This window comes from Vulpes lagopus, chromosome 7, assembly GCF_018345385.1.
Source record: "Vulpes lagopus strain Blue_001 chromosome 7, ASM1834538v1, whole genome shotgun sequence".
Lineage (NCBI taxonomy): Eukaryota > Metazoa > Chordata > Mammalia > Carnivora > Canidae > Vulpes > Vulpes lagopus.
In genome coordinates, this window is record NC_054830.1 from 67,732,566 (window position 1) to 67,747,179 (window position 14,614).

The 14,614-nt window shown below is 47.6% G+C and overlaps 1 protein-coding gene across 6 annotated transcripts in view; it reads right to left on the reverse strand.

The window, feature by feature from the left end:
* The window catches only part of PALM2AKAP2 (PALM2 and AKAP2 fusion), a 331,425-nt gene that overhangs the window by 102,950 nt on the left and 213,861 nt on the right, over positions 1-14,614 (reverse strand). The window contains exon 1 of one of the 6 annotated variants that reach the window (XM_041761312.1): positions 6,192-6,368. The exons of the other annotated variants lie outside the window; for them this stretch is intronic. The gene's annotated coding sequence lies outside the window, so the exon portion shown is untranslated. Of the gene's footprint in view, positions 1-6,191; positions 6,369-14,614 lie in introns of those variants that run through there. 6 annotated transcript variants of the gene reach the window in all.

A 14,614-nucleotide genomic window follows, 5' to 3' on the forward strand; every position in this document is an offset into this window, starting at 1 on the left:
TGGGCAATTCCTCTCCCCCTTACAAGCCCGGGGCGCCCTCAGCTCCGTGCAGCATCCTCCAGCGCAGGCTCCTCTGACAACCCAGGAAAAACTGGTCCAGCATCACCATTCATCTTGCTCTGCACTGTAACCTCCCTTTTCAAGGCCCCCTCACGAAAGCACGTGCAGAGCAATAAAATACATCCTTGGGTATAGTTCAAAGAGAGGTTAAGGCTTCTGGACCAGCATTTATTTATCTTTATGTGCTGACTCGATTTCTCTTCAAGAGCAGATAAGGGGTGCAGGGGCTCCACAGGGCAGAAAGTTCAAGCAGAATCCACAGACCTTTTGAAGCAGTTCCAGGATCACCTCTGGGTTAGAGCAGTGAAAACTGTCAAGACGTGAGGCAGGCAAGCCAGGATGGGGACCTGGTCCGGGCCGTCTCTCCTAAGTCAGAGCTGGCGCTGCACTTGGGGGGTTTGGGGAGGTGCCTGTATCCATTGTTCTCAAGCTTTATTTGACATCCCCAGGAGAGCTGATTTACAAGGCAGTATCCAGAAAACACCCCCCCACACCACCCACCCCCCCACGCACCCCAAAAGGCAGTATGCAGGCTCCTCTCAAATGGGTGATCCTGTCTGTGCCAGAGCCCAGGAGTCCCCCCGAGGACACTGGCCTGGCTGGACTGCATGACTAGCTATGCTGCCCCAGTGAACAAGACAGATCCCTAGGGAACTGGGTCTTCAGTGCAGGACTAGAGACACCAAAAGGTCAGGGGGCCAGGAGTTGGACAGTTGCCCCTCTGCGGGACATTTTATGCGGGAGAGGGGACTTCCCTCCCGCAGGTAGTTTTCTGAAAAGAAAAATTCACAGAGACACTGCCAACAGGGTCAGGGGCTACAATATTCTGTTTTTAAAATCATGTTGCTTGTAAATCCCCAGTTACTTTTTCTAACCGACTCACTTCCTCAAACGTACGGGCTCACGCCAGTCAAGACCCCAGGGCTGGCTGGCACAGAGGGATTTGCTGGAGAACTAGGGAGCAGAGGTTGGGAATTTCTTTTGTATGTGTTTGTATACAAGAATGATCTGTAAGGCTGACAAATTTGCTCAAAATAATGTTTCCGGTGTGGCCACCCCACCACGATGCAACCTAATAATTCATCTGACCTGCAAAATCTACTGCAAATCTGTGAAGGTAAATGGTAAGATATAAAAGGACTCGATTCACCAGGCTTCTCGGGCTCTTCTGAAAACCTAGTTAATTTTAACCTGAAATGCCAACTCTTTACTTAATATATTAATGCCTGTTCTCATCTTAGGGACTGAGAAAACTCATTAGGGCCAGCAAAGAATCTTGTAGGAGTTCCCGGAAGGGAAGTCCCATTGATATCCATCACACTATGGGTCACTGAGTGAGCAGAAAGCCCAGGATTAGGGTCCTGAAAATTTGGGCCCATTTGCCCAATGAGGAGCAATTTCTGACTTACTCAAAGCATAAAGAAGAAACAAGTAAAAAAAAACATGGAAGAAGCTTCAGCAGTGCAGGTGCTTTGGGGGTAAAGAGAAAAGAATAACGTCCTCCAGACTCGTCCAAGTCCAAAAAGGGCTGGGGGATGGAGGTGAGGTTAGGCTTGGAGAAATCTCTGCGCTCAAAGCTTTTCCATCTGGTCAGTGGGAGGGCTGAACAACTGCCTGCTACACGATTACTGGAATGTTATCAATTACACTTGAAAAATTGCTTATTTGCATCTACCATGAAGAGAAAGGAGGTTTTAGGGCACCTGACTGGCTCAGTTGGTAGAGCATGAGACTCTTGATCTCGGGGTTGTGAGTTCGAGCCCCATGTTGGTGTTTAAAGATTATTTAAATAAATAAATCCTTAAAAGAAAAAAGATGGAAAGAGACTTTGTTAACTTAAGAAAACCAATTTGGGGAGAAATACAACGAGCACGAGGTACTTCTGCATATATCTCATTCAACACGAGTTTGCAAATAGGCAGGTCTCGGTAGCCCCATTTTTATAAGTGAAAGAACTAAGATTCCACTTAAGTGACATGCCCACAGTCTTCTAGAGAACTTGACCTGAGGCACTAATGCATTTTGGCCCTGCCACGGTTCTGGATAACTATGGTATTAAACTGTCTGCATATTTGGCTCTGCTCACTCACGCTGCTCTGGTTAAGCATCAAAACCAACCAGAAAAAAACCCAGCACACACCCAGGAAAGAAAGGGGTCAAAGTCTCTGAGACTCGCACCAAGATGGGAACAAATCCCAGTTACATGTCCCTGACCCCCCAAGGCCTGGTAGCACGGTGCGCCTGGACTTCAGAGACAAATACTAAACGGGAAAGAGGTAAATGGGCCCAAGGATGCCTTCAGACCCTTCTCCCATACTGTCTGTCTGTCCAACTCTTGCATTTCTCTAATCTCAGAACTCACTTCAACAGGTAAAAAGAATCCCAGGCTGAAACCTGGAGATAGCACATCTTGCTGTACTGGAGGCAAAGGAAGCGTCATGATTCATTCATTCTTCGGGCACTCAACTTTCCAGAGTGGGGCAAGAACAGAAACTATATTTGTATGGGGATTTGCTTTTCAAAAACCAGCCTCCAGAGGCTGTCCTGTGGATTCCACAATTACTCTTCTACACCCCTATAAATCATAATTTGTCTCTATGTGGACATCACACGGAGGCTACAAAGTCCTAAAATGTCCATGGAAGGACCAAGGCAAAGAGTAGTTAGAGCGAGACAGCCATTCCCTGCATCTTAGAAACACACTTCTATGAGCCACAGTTGAAACAAATTTTTAGAACTTAGGTTTAAACTGATATTCCTTAGAGTACTTCAATTCTCTCTCTCTCTCTTTTTTTTTTTTTTGAGTACTTCAATTCTTAAGATTCTAGTTCATCAAGTGCTACTGAAAATCACATATGCAAACTCTGTAATTTTCTCTTTGAGCAAAACCATGGCTCTCCTATGAAATAGAGATGATTTCAACTTCCCTATAATAATACATTCCTGGAAAACACGCTTGAAGGGCATGTGTCCAAAACTTGAACAGTAGCCCTATATGTTCTTAGAAGGGGATTCTCTTACAAAAAGCCTGGATCTCATCATCATGGATCATGGAGGCACTGCCTCCCTCAGGCCCAAGCCCCTCAACGTGCTGATGGGGAAGGCTGGTGCCAGTGAGGAACCCCCAGCCTTGAGCTTTTTTAGCTCCACAAAAAATCTATCCATGGGTATAGAGTTTATGCACTATAAAGAAAATGTTGCCATTTTCTAACAAAACTTACTAAAATTGTCAAACCTGATCAGTACATTAACTGATTCAAATTTCCAATAGTTGGTACAGGACCCCTGATCAACAATCTACACAAATGATGGCTCCTGTTTCTCAAGATCAAAGAACAGTCATTCCAGGGGCTAATTCAAGATTGATCATCAATTCAACCAGCATTGAGGAACGTAAAAAATTAAAGAATGGAACTAAACATCACCCTTTTGGTCTTTAGAAGTAAATTTCAACATGCTGCCGTTTCAATTGTTTAAATTCCTCAATACGACGTCCACCCAAATTCAGTTTCATTTCTATTTGAAATATTTCTCATTATCTTTATTAGTAGACACTTGTAATAACATCTGTGATAGAAATCCGAGACATGGGGAACCCCTGGGTGGCTCAGCGGTTGAGTGTCTGCCTTCAGCTCAGGGAGTGATCCTGGGGTTCCCGGATCAAGTCCCACATCGGGCTCCCTGCATGGAGCCTGCTTCTCCCTCTGCCTGTGTCTGTACTTCTCTCTTTCTGTGTCTCTCATGAGAAAATAAATAAAATATGCTTAAAAAAAAAAAGAGAGAGAAATCCGAGACTTGGCTGCTTTAGGAGTCAACCAAATCGACAAGGGTGGTATCCAGACAACAATTCTAATAATTAACTAGAAAGTCTAAGGCGTTAGCATTTTTAAAAAGAAGATTTAATAGTTAGCTCCATACTAAAATATTGAAAGTTTTAGGATAAAATAACCAGGGCATCATTTTCCCCTCACTTGATAATAAGTTAAGACAACCTGCTTCATCTTATTACCCTGAGATCCTGAGGCTCCTGAGTCAGAATGAGCCACTTAGGGAAGTGAAATAATCTCTGACAACACTACCCTCAACTCTGCAGACAGGGAGCCGTGCCAACTGTCGTGCCAGGGCTATGAGATAATGGGCATTTCAAAATATTTGTCCCATCTCAAAGCCCGGACACCCCTCTCACACCGGCTCCTCAGCATCCCAGAAAGAAACTCAAGTCAACTTCGCTGCCGGAGGAACAGCTCAACACCTAATGCATGCAGTCAGCGAGGGAAGGGGCTCCGAGGCCCAAAGTAGAATTACTTTCATTTTTCTTGGCTCCTGACTAATTTTATTAGTGCAGCCCCAAATAGCTGCAGGGCCTGCATAACCCATGGGGCACCCGCTCAACGGAGAAGGTGCCCTCCCAGCAAAGAGCCAGTGTCAAAACTGGGCGGTGGACAGCTGGCTGTTCAGGAGGTGTGTTAGGGCGAGGTTTAATTCTTAAGGGCTTTACTTCAGCAAAACAGAGCAAGCTCTTTAAGAGCAATACATCATTTCTTAGACACCTTCCTCTGAAATTTTATTGATCCGCGTTGGGGATGCTCCCAGGCTGGGAGAAAGAGAGAACGTTTAATTAAATGAGGACCATTTCCAGGAAGAAAAGTGTGATGCTTAAGTGAACTCTCTTTAATTAGAACAAAACCAAGGAAACAAATCTCCTGGGATTACCATGGTGGGCGGTGGCCTCCGGATGCCCGGGGACAAGGAAGGGAGGGGGGGAAGGCTGCTTCCCCGTGGGAACCTGTTCGGGGATTCCAAGACGCACCGTATCCAGGTGTAGAGGTGTGGGTGCGTGTGCGCGCTCTCCTTCCAGGGGTTCATGCATTCCAGAGGGGGAGAAACAAGCTCGCCCAAATTATTGGCGCCGCACTTAAAGCTGCTGCAGAGAAGGGTGCAGATCTGTCAAAGTCTGACCACACAGCCTAGCTGAGCCCCAGCAGTGCCACCCCGCGCGGGAAGCTGGCTCTCCCGGGTCTGGAGGGACACCCACCGTCTCTGGAGGGACACCCCACCGCCTCTCCAGACTCCACTCCCTCCACGATGCCCCCTGGTGAGGTTTAGGGAGGGATCCCCGGCGGCGAGCGCGCGGCCCTGAGGGCGGGGACCTCAGTGACCCTCTCCCCAGGGGCGCAGCGGCCCCAACCTGCAGGGCTCCCCGCGCTCCCAGCTCGCCGGCCGTCGAGTCAGTCCCGGGTCCTCCACCACCACGTCTGCCCAGGTCTCTGGGGGCCGCCAGGGCGTCCCGGCTCTCGCCCCCGAGGGCGCACGCCCCCCGCCCCAGTTCCCTGCACAGCGAGCCCGGCGCTCACCACCGCGACCCTTCCGCTCCCCCAAGTGTCCCCACAAAGGGCCTCAAGAGACGCACCCTCCGGCACCCTCCGGCACCCTCCGGCTTTTTCCGGGATGAAGCAGCCCCGGGTCCCAGCAGCTGGGGGCTCAGCCCCAGGCCCAGCTCGCCGGCTCGGCGCGCGCCCCTCGGTCCCCGGGGGCCCCGGAGCGCAGCTCGCGGACCCCGCTCGCCAGGCTCGGGCGGGTCGGGAGCCCCCCCACCTCCCCCGCACCGGCCCCGGGGTCCCGGCGCTGCCATCTGAGGGCCTGCGTCTCCTCCGGAGCTGGAGCTGGAACCGGCGGCTCCATCCTCGGCTGCTCCCGGGTCTGCAGGGGCAGCCACGGCCGTTAGATAGTCCCCGCTCCCCGTCCAGCCCCCTCCGTGAGCGCGCGCGCGCGTGTGTGTGTGTGGGGGGGGTGTGAGTGTGTATGTGTGTTAGGGAGCAGGGGAAAGAGGTCTTCAGTTATTTTTTTTAAGCACATATAAGCAACTATCGAATGAAGCCGAGGCCCGGGCCCCCTCCCCCAAACCCGGGAATTCAAAGCCACATGGCCCCAGCCCTTCCCAGCCGGGCCCCCTCCCGCACACGCTCCGCGGGGCAAGGCCAAGGACCCCTTCCTCGGGGGACAGCCCGCGATCCTTCCGAGGGCTCCCCAGATCTGCAGCCCCCCCGGGGTCCCCAACATCAGCGGGCGCCCCGGGGACTCGGTGTCGGGGGTCTCCGCCCCCCCCCCCCACCCCCGGCCTGGGCACCCACCTCTGCGCGCGGGATCCCGGGGGAGGCGGCCCTCGAGCTGGGCTCCGGGCTCCGGGCTCCGGGCTCCGGGCTCCGGGCTCCGGCGCGGCTGCTGCCCCTGCCCCGGCTCGGGCGGCCCAGAGGCTCCGGGAAGGCGGCGAGCGGCAGCCCCGGCGCGGGGCGAGCGCTTCTGGCCGGAGGAGCCGCGGCGGGGAGACGGAGGGGAGCGGAGGGCCCGGAGCACCGCCCCTTCCCCCGCCCCTCCCGCCCCGCCCCCACCTCCCCGTGGGTGGAATCGGAGCCCAGACCGGGAAACCACGCAGTGAATGGATGGGTAGAGGGGAGGGATGGAGAGACGGACGGATGGAGGGATGGAGGGACGGACGGATGGAGGGATGGAGAGACGGACGGATGGAGGGATGGAGGGACGGACGGATGGCGGGACGGAGGGACGGACGGATGGATGGAGAGACGGACAGATGGAAGGATGGAGAGACGGACGGATGGAGGGACGGAGGGATGGAGGGATGGAGGGATGGAGAGACGGACGGATGGATGGAGAGACGGACAGATGGAGGGATGGAGGGACGGACTGATGGATGGAGAGACGGACAGATGGAGGGATGGAGAGACGGACGGATGGACGGATGGAGGGATGAAGGGAGGGAGGGAGGAAGGGGCCGGTGCAGGAGCAGAGGCTCCGTGCCTGGGGACCCGGCCCTGTGTCCGAGTACGGGTGGGCGTGCCGGGTGGGCGTGCCGGCGTGTGCCCCCGCGGACGCGCGCTGGGTGGTTGGGAGCGCGGGGGGAGCGATCGGCAGCACGACTGTCCCCGGTAAGCGCGACCGCCCGCAGCCCTTAGGAAGTGTGTCTCGGTGACAGGCGCGGGGTCCCCCTGCGTTTGGGGGGCTCTCCCCGACATGACCCAGAGGCCGAGGTGTGGACGGCTGTTTCCGTCGTGCTGCCCTCCCCGGTGGTACTCAAGGTGGGGCTCCCCTAGGCCGCCCCCCACCCCCATCCATCCATCCCTCCCTCCCTCCGGCGCGGTCTGAAATTTCAGTCTATAATCCCCACCCCCACTATGAATATTTAAATAATGTTAATGACCCTTTGAACAGGGACTGTCTGGAACTGAGGACACACGCACAAAACACCCCACACAGAAATCAGCATTTTTAAAAAGCCAGCACTTCTCTGACTGCAGGATCTCTGCAAAGGGAAAAGAATGTGAAGCCTGGCTTCTTGAATTCAACTTTCCGCTAGGAATGCTGGGGGTGTTCGTTTGCCTTCTTCTCTCTCCTGCTTTGCAAGTCGGAGCCCCTTACCCTCTTTTGGGTTTGCATTCCAGGGTGGGCCTGCTTCCTTCTGCACCCCTGGCCAAGGTCCCGGGGCCTCTCCTGAGAGTCAATTCTGCGTGCCAAGCTCAGCAGGAGGGACAGCTGCCCTTTGGTTCTTCTCTCCTAATCCACAAAGGTCCTGGATCTCCGATACAAAGAAATGATATCACCGGGAACTGCCCAGAAAGTCTGTCGGGCTAAGGACACGTTGACAACAGCAGGGTCTGCAGAAAAGGCTTCTTTCCTGTCCTGAGCTTCATTCACACCTTTACCGGTGGAAGGGGATAGAGTCCACAATGGGGAGGTCAATTGTTCTCTTCGGGGTTCCTGAATGTCAATAGGCTTCTTTTTCTGGCCACTTAGGAATTGTTTCACCAGCCTTCTGGTAGGTCTCCACTCTTGAATTTCAATAGAATTTACCGACCCCCCGGGTAGGAGATTACAGAGCTTCATCCTCAATCAATTCCTGTTCTTTCCTTTCCTTCCTTTCTTCCTCCCTTTCTCTTCCTTTCCTTTCCTTTCCTTTCCTTTCCTTTCCTTTCCTTTCCTTTCCTTTCCTTTCCTTTCCCTCCCTTTCTCTTCTTTCCTTTCCTTCCCTTCCCTTCCCTTTCCTTCCTTTCCCTCTCCTTTCCTCCTTTCCTCCTTCTTTCCTTGCTTCCTCCCCCTCCCTTCCTTCTTTCCCTCCCTCTTTCCTTCCATCCTTGTAGCTCGTCCAGTCACTGACTTAAGGAGTTAAATATCTGGGTGCCCTACATCATGATCTATTTTTAACATTTTAGTGACACGTGAAAAACTCACATCCAAATGAGCATGTTTGGGTACAGTTGTTTATTTCTATGGACCACAGACTCTCCAAAAAAAGATTCTAAAATTACAGCAGAGGTGAGCTTTTATAAACAGTATTATGGCAGGGGCATCATGAGTCTTTCTTCTTTATGTTTTTATAAATTAGAATAAATGTAAAGTTTATAAATCAAATTTGTTTCATTATTCACACTGGCTGAATTACATCCTTCCTAAAGCAACGTTGATGTTAATACCAATTTTTTTAAAAAGAGAGAGAGGGAAAGAGAAAACAGGGGGGTGGGCGGGGGGGGGGGCAGAGAGAGAGGAAGAAGGAGTCTTAAGCAGATCCCCTGCTGAGCACGGAGCCCAAAAACAGGTTCTATCTCAGAACCCTGAGATCACAACCTGAGCCAAAGCCAAGAGTCAGACGCCTAACCACCTGTACCAACTAGGCCCCTTCGATCTTAATATTAATTTTAATTTAACAGTACTTTGTACTTTAATATTGACTAATATTAATTTTAAAGCTCTGGTATATCCTACACAAAACTATTGGGAATATTAATTTAGCAAAATTGCATGTTCAATAGATATTAATTTACAAGAACATATCCTTTTCTTCTATCTTATAAGATATTAAAGAAGTAGCCATGATTATATTAAACACTTTAAAATACACAATATATCTAAAAATATGTTTATATATTTAAATATAAAATGCTTGGTACATATTAGGTGCTCAGAAATATTTGCTTAATTTGTTTGATGAAATCAGCACAAGGGTAGGAACATCTGCATGTGAAAGCAAAAACTGTTCTTAACTAGCATTTTCTCCTCATTTATTCCCCCTCAGTCAATGGTTGGTTCTCAGTCAAGGGTGATTTGACAACCCCTCGCCCCCAGGGGACATGTTGCCAATATCTGGAGACATTTTTGATTGTTACAATGGGGCGGGGGTGCTGCTGACATCTAATGGGTGAGGCCAGAGATATTGCTTAACAGCACCCCAGCAACAAAAGATTATTCTGTCCCAAATGTCAGTAGTGCTGAGGTTGAGAATCTGACCCTGGACTCAAAGCCCATACTAAGGACCACAGACATCAGAACCACTATGGTTACCAAAAATGCAGATTCCTGGGCCTCATCTGTACCTACTAAATCAGAATCAATGGGGCAGGGCTAGGAAAACTTTTAACAGCTGCCAACAGGGTGTTAAGAACCTGAAAGTATGCGAAATCCTAGAGATGGGAAAATCTGGCTTTACCATCCAGCACAGTCTTTTTCTTTTCTTTCTTTCTTTCTTCTCTTTTTTTTTTTTTTTTTTTTTTTTTTTTGGAGAGCACCTCTGGGTGTGAGCAAGAGGAGTGGCAGAGGGAGAGGGAGAGAGAAAATCTTAAGCAGACTCTACGTTGAGCACAGAGCCCAACACACAACCCCAAGATCATGACCTGAGTGGAAATAAGGGTGCCCCATCACCCAGCACATTCTTGTGGGTACATCACATCATATGTGTCTCAACCTGATAATGATTATTACAGCGGAGAATATTTTATGAAAGAAGCACATTTAGTCTCCTAGATGCACTTTAAAAGCACATTCAAAGCAAAGAAAGGGCTACTAATTCTATGGGGGGGGGGGGCCGAATCTAGCTGGGATGTATAAATATTAAATGCTTCCAACAGCTCTACACCATCCAGGACACGAAACCTATGGAAATGTTGCTTAACAGGAGAAGAGCTCAGGGTTTCTTTTGCTATGACCTCCTCCAGTTATATTTCTGCTCCTTTTGCATCTGCCATGTGGCCGGCCCACTTTAAACTCCACCCCTGAGCAACAGTGGCCTCTAGGGAACCCAGGAAATACAACTTACTTACTAAAGAAACACCAAAAGTACAGGTTAGTTTCTGGGAATGAAAGTCAGCCTAGACACAATTTGACAAGACCTCTTCTTTCTCTCTTCCCAAACTGAGCCAAATGAACGAAATCCAGCAAATCATGGTCTATCAGTAGCTACATGCCTCCAACCTAGAGAAGAGGTAGAAGTTGAAAAAAAGACTTGCGAGTGGCTCAGAGAGGTGATTTGCAAACCCAAAGGAGGGCCAAGACTGGCCAATCACAAAAGAGAAATTTCCACTTTCTCCTTCTAGCAAGGAGAAACATCAAAAAGCATCAGTTGGGTGTAATCCTCATACGTTAAAGGTGTCCCACCGAAAATAAAGGATTGCTAGGAAAAAGAAGGAGGAGGAGGAGAAGGGGAGGGGGAAAGGGAGGGCAAAGGGAGGGCAAAGGGAGCGCAAAGGAAATAAAACCAACACCAGAAAGACTGGCCCCCAACAAACCAATAGCCCTAGATCTGTGGGGCTTTCTCATGGAGCAATAGGTAAAATCATTGGAGAGTTAGGAACAATCTCAATCCCAAGAGTATCTCCATAGGGCCAGATGTACCACTGAAAATCAAAGAGAAGAAACAAAAACTGGGGGAAATATTTGCAACATACATAACAATGAGTTACTATCTATAATACATAAGGAGTTCTTACAAATCAACAAGAAAATTGAAGAAAATCACTAAATACCTAATAGAAAAAAAGATAACCTAGATCAGCTAGCAGTTTATCTAGTTTATAGATGAATAAGCATAACTGGCCATGGAACTTACGAAAATATGCTCAAACTCTTCCTAAAGAAATGCAAGTGAAAATATTGGAACAATATATTTTGCCTATGAAATTGGTGAATACATAAAATAGAAATTTTATTTATTTCTGGCGAGGGAATAATGAATATTAAGTGATTGTTGCACTCTGTTGATGGGACTATACATTAATAAATTGGTAAATTCAGAATTGGGGGCTATCTCTTGAGATAAAAAATGTTTGCACAGCTCAAGTGCACTTCACTTTTGGAATTCAGAAGCTTATAAAATCCATGGAGCCAGATGAAAGACTGGGGTGGTGGGGAGTGTCAGTGAATGAGAAAATCCTGATCGCCAATAAGGCCAAAAGAAAGAGAATATTTCATGTACACTTTCAAAGTTTCAAAGTTGTTTGCTGTGCTGTGTTATGATGTAAGTACCCCTGGTAACCTGGGGACCTCTTAAAACAGCATTTGCTTGGAGAACCAAAGACAAGGGGCTTGTATGAGTCTGGGATATCAAGCAAGATGGATGTGAGATGAAGAAGTCAGACAACATAAGAAATCAGAACAAGAAGTGACCAGAAGAACTAACTCTCCACCCCCTGCCACTTGAGTTGATCACTTGAGTTAAAAGTCCATAAAAATAGTTGGGTGGGCATTGGACATCTTCCACTTTGTCTGTAGGGGTTCAAATAATTTTAAAGTATAAAAGGCAAGATTTATCCCTGCTGGCTGCAGGACTTGGGATGGCCAACCAACTAAGTCCTAGGACTCACACAGGTCATTTGCTCATTTTCTAAACCAAATAATGGTTTTACCTTATTCATCTGGACGTTTTGTATGTCTATAGATTTCCCACTTAAGACATTTCTCCACTGATGCCTGATTCTCATTTAAAGGCAAAAAAGGGCATCTCTAGATAATGTGGCTTTTTCATAGAAGGGATGACCCATCCACAGAACGTTTTAACCATCAACTTTTTGAAAGTACGACACATAAGACTGACATGGGTCCGTCAATGGACTCTTTGTCTGGACTCATAGTTGTGTTTCATCCGATTAAAAACACCCTTCTCGGGCAGCCTGGGTGGCTCAGCGGTTTAGCGCCTGCCTTTGGCCCAGGGCGTGACCCTGGAGACCGGGGATCGAGTCCCACATCAGGCTCCCTGCATGGAGCCTGCTTCTCTCTCTCTCTCTCTCATGAATAAATAAATAAATCTTTAAAAAAAAAAAAAAAAAAAAAAACACCTTTCTCAAAGCCAAATCTTCAGATCAGTGTTTCCCAAGCTAGCTCACATCCCAAGTAGCTGCAGAAGAAAAAAATTGGGGTCTGCTTCCCTAGAAGACCCAAGGCCCGGGAATCTGTATGTGTTTAAGCTTCCACATGATTCTGTTAGCCAGCCTGGTCTGGGAGGCACTGGGAGTGGACACAGTCCTTAGGCAGGAGAAGGAGAGAACACGTGGACACAGAGATAGGGACAGTGTCATATGAGAACACTTGGCTCTTGGAGCGTGTTTACTCCCATTCTTGGCCTCGTTAGAGATGCCTGCCTTTCCTTCCTTTCCTCTCCAGGGTCTCTGGCTTCCTGTATCCCAGTAAGTTCCTTCCCTGCCTGTGCCACATTTATTTCCTTTTCCTGCATCCTCACACTTGGCCTCTCCTTTGCCAAACCTTCTAACACAAGGAAACGGTGACCTGATTACATTCGCCCCTGCCGTTTGAGACTCTTTTTCCAAAAGACCTTTAAAATCAGTCCAAATGAAACATTCCAAAACCCAAGCAACTTTTGCCCATCTGACTTTGTCTTTATTTCGTCCCACACTGTAGCTGGACTGTAAATTCTCTACATGGACAAAGTGAGATCACATCGCCCAGATTGCCCATTGTAACAGAGGTTTACGCAGTAGCATACAAAGTCACACAGTATTCCAAACTAAAATCTTCAATGAAAAGCAGCTACATGGGAAGCCCCGTGTTGGGGAAAGTGGAGGAAAAACTCTATTTGTTGGTGGGAGGGAGACAAGGTAGGGAAGGAAGAGAGCACAGAGGACAGAATCTCCTGGTAAGGGAAGCAAGAAGGCATCAATGGCTACATGGGACAAATCTCGGTCCCACCTCCTCAGTTCCAGAGCCTCAAAGCTCATGAGCTAATGACAAGAATGTATTCGTGTATTACTTAGGTATTTAACAACAACAAAGCCATAGGAAGTGCCCTTTGTTTGTGCACTTTGTGTCTTTGTTTCTTGGCTGAGGATTTTATCTCATTTAACAACTGGAACATTTAAAAAAAATCACCTTGGGGTGCCGGGCTGATTTAGTAGGTAAAGCATCTCTTGGTCTCAGGGTCATGAGTTCCAGCCCCACGTTGGGTACTTCAAAAAGAAAAAAAAAATCTATTGAACATTCCAGAGTTCGTGCCCTCATGGAGACAAAGCATGAACCAAGGTACTCTTTAAAGCTTGACATTGAAAACATAAAATATGCCCAATATACGTGGGCTGTACACAGTGTGTTCCCAGACTCTGGGAAGCTGTGCCCCCAATGCCCACGACAGTCTTCATTGAGTAAACTCAGTGGATCTGCTTCTCATTAATGATCTGTGTTTTAAATGCAAAACAACCTTTCTTTCCAGGGGTGTTTAATTCCTTTTCAATTTTAGGTAAGATAGAGAATGATTTTTTATGTGTTTTGTTTTGTTTTTCAAAGATTTATCTATTTTAGAAAGAAAGAGTGTGTGTGTGAGTGGGAGGGACAGAGGGAGAGGGAAAGAAAATCTCAAGATTTTCCACAGAGCTGGACTCAGGGCTTGATCCCATGATCCTAAGATCATGAGCAAAACTAAGAGTCAGACGCTCAACTGACTGAGCCTCCCCAGTTACCCTATATTTTATTTTTTTTTAAAATGAGACTATAACATTTTCCCAAGAATTCCCAACTTCTCCACCAAACTTTGAAGTACAGGTTGTTTATTCATTTATGGAAAGGACCATAAGGCTTTTCAGTAATACTAGGAGCGGAGAAAGACCAAATCTTGACATCTTAAATAATTCTGATTATCACAGAGGCAGTTTTCGCAGTCGTTTCTGACTTAGTCATCAAATGTTTTAATATCGAGAATGATCCAGTGAGAAAGTAGGCTTTTTTCCTTCTACAACACTGAACACATTAAATTACTTACCCTAGTGTTAAGGTAAGTTCACCAAAGATGATGAACTGTATTAGGAAGGCATTTTAAGTTTATATTATTTAAGTTTCTATATACTCAATATATTGTTAAGTATAGATAGTTAAGTTTAAGTTACTTACCTAAGTAGCCACTAAGATTCTTAAGAGTTAAGATCATTTAAATATGGAAAATGCTAATCACTGCTTCTATTTAATGCTTCTGTTGGGATGGGACCGTGGCCAGTGTAATATCACTTTAGAAGCCTTGACAGTTATGCTATATGTTGGCAAATTGAACTCAAAAAAAAAAAAAAAAAAAAAAAAAGCCTTGAAGTCTTATGCTAAAAGCCCGCACAGCCACAGCATCGTGTGGACTCTGCACCTCCTGGGGTTCCCTCTTCTCTTCTCTGCCTTCCTTGCCAACCCCCTTCCTTTTTCTTTTCTTTTTTAAGATTTTATTTATTTATTCATGAGAGACACAAAGAAAGGCAGAGACACAGGCAGAGGGAGAAGCAGGCTC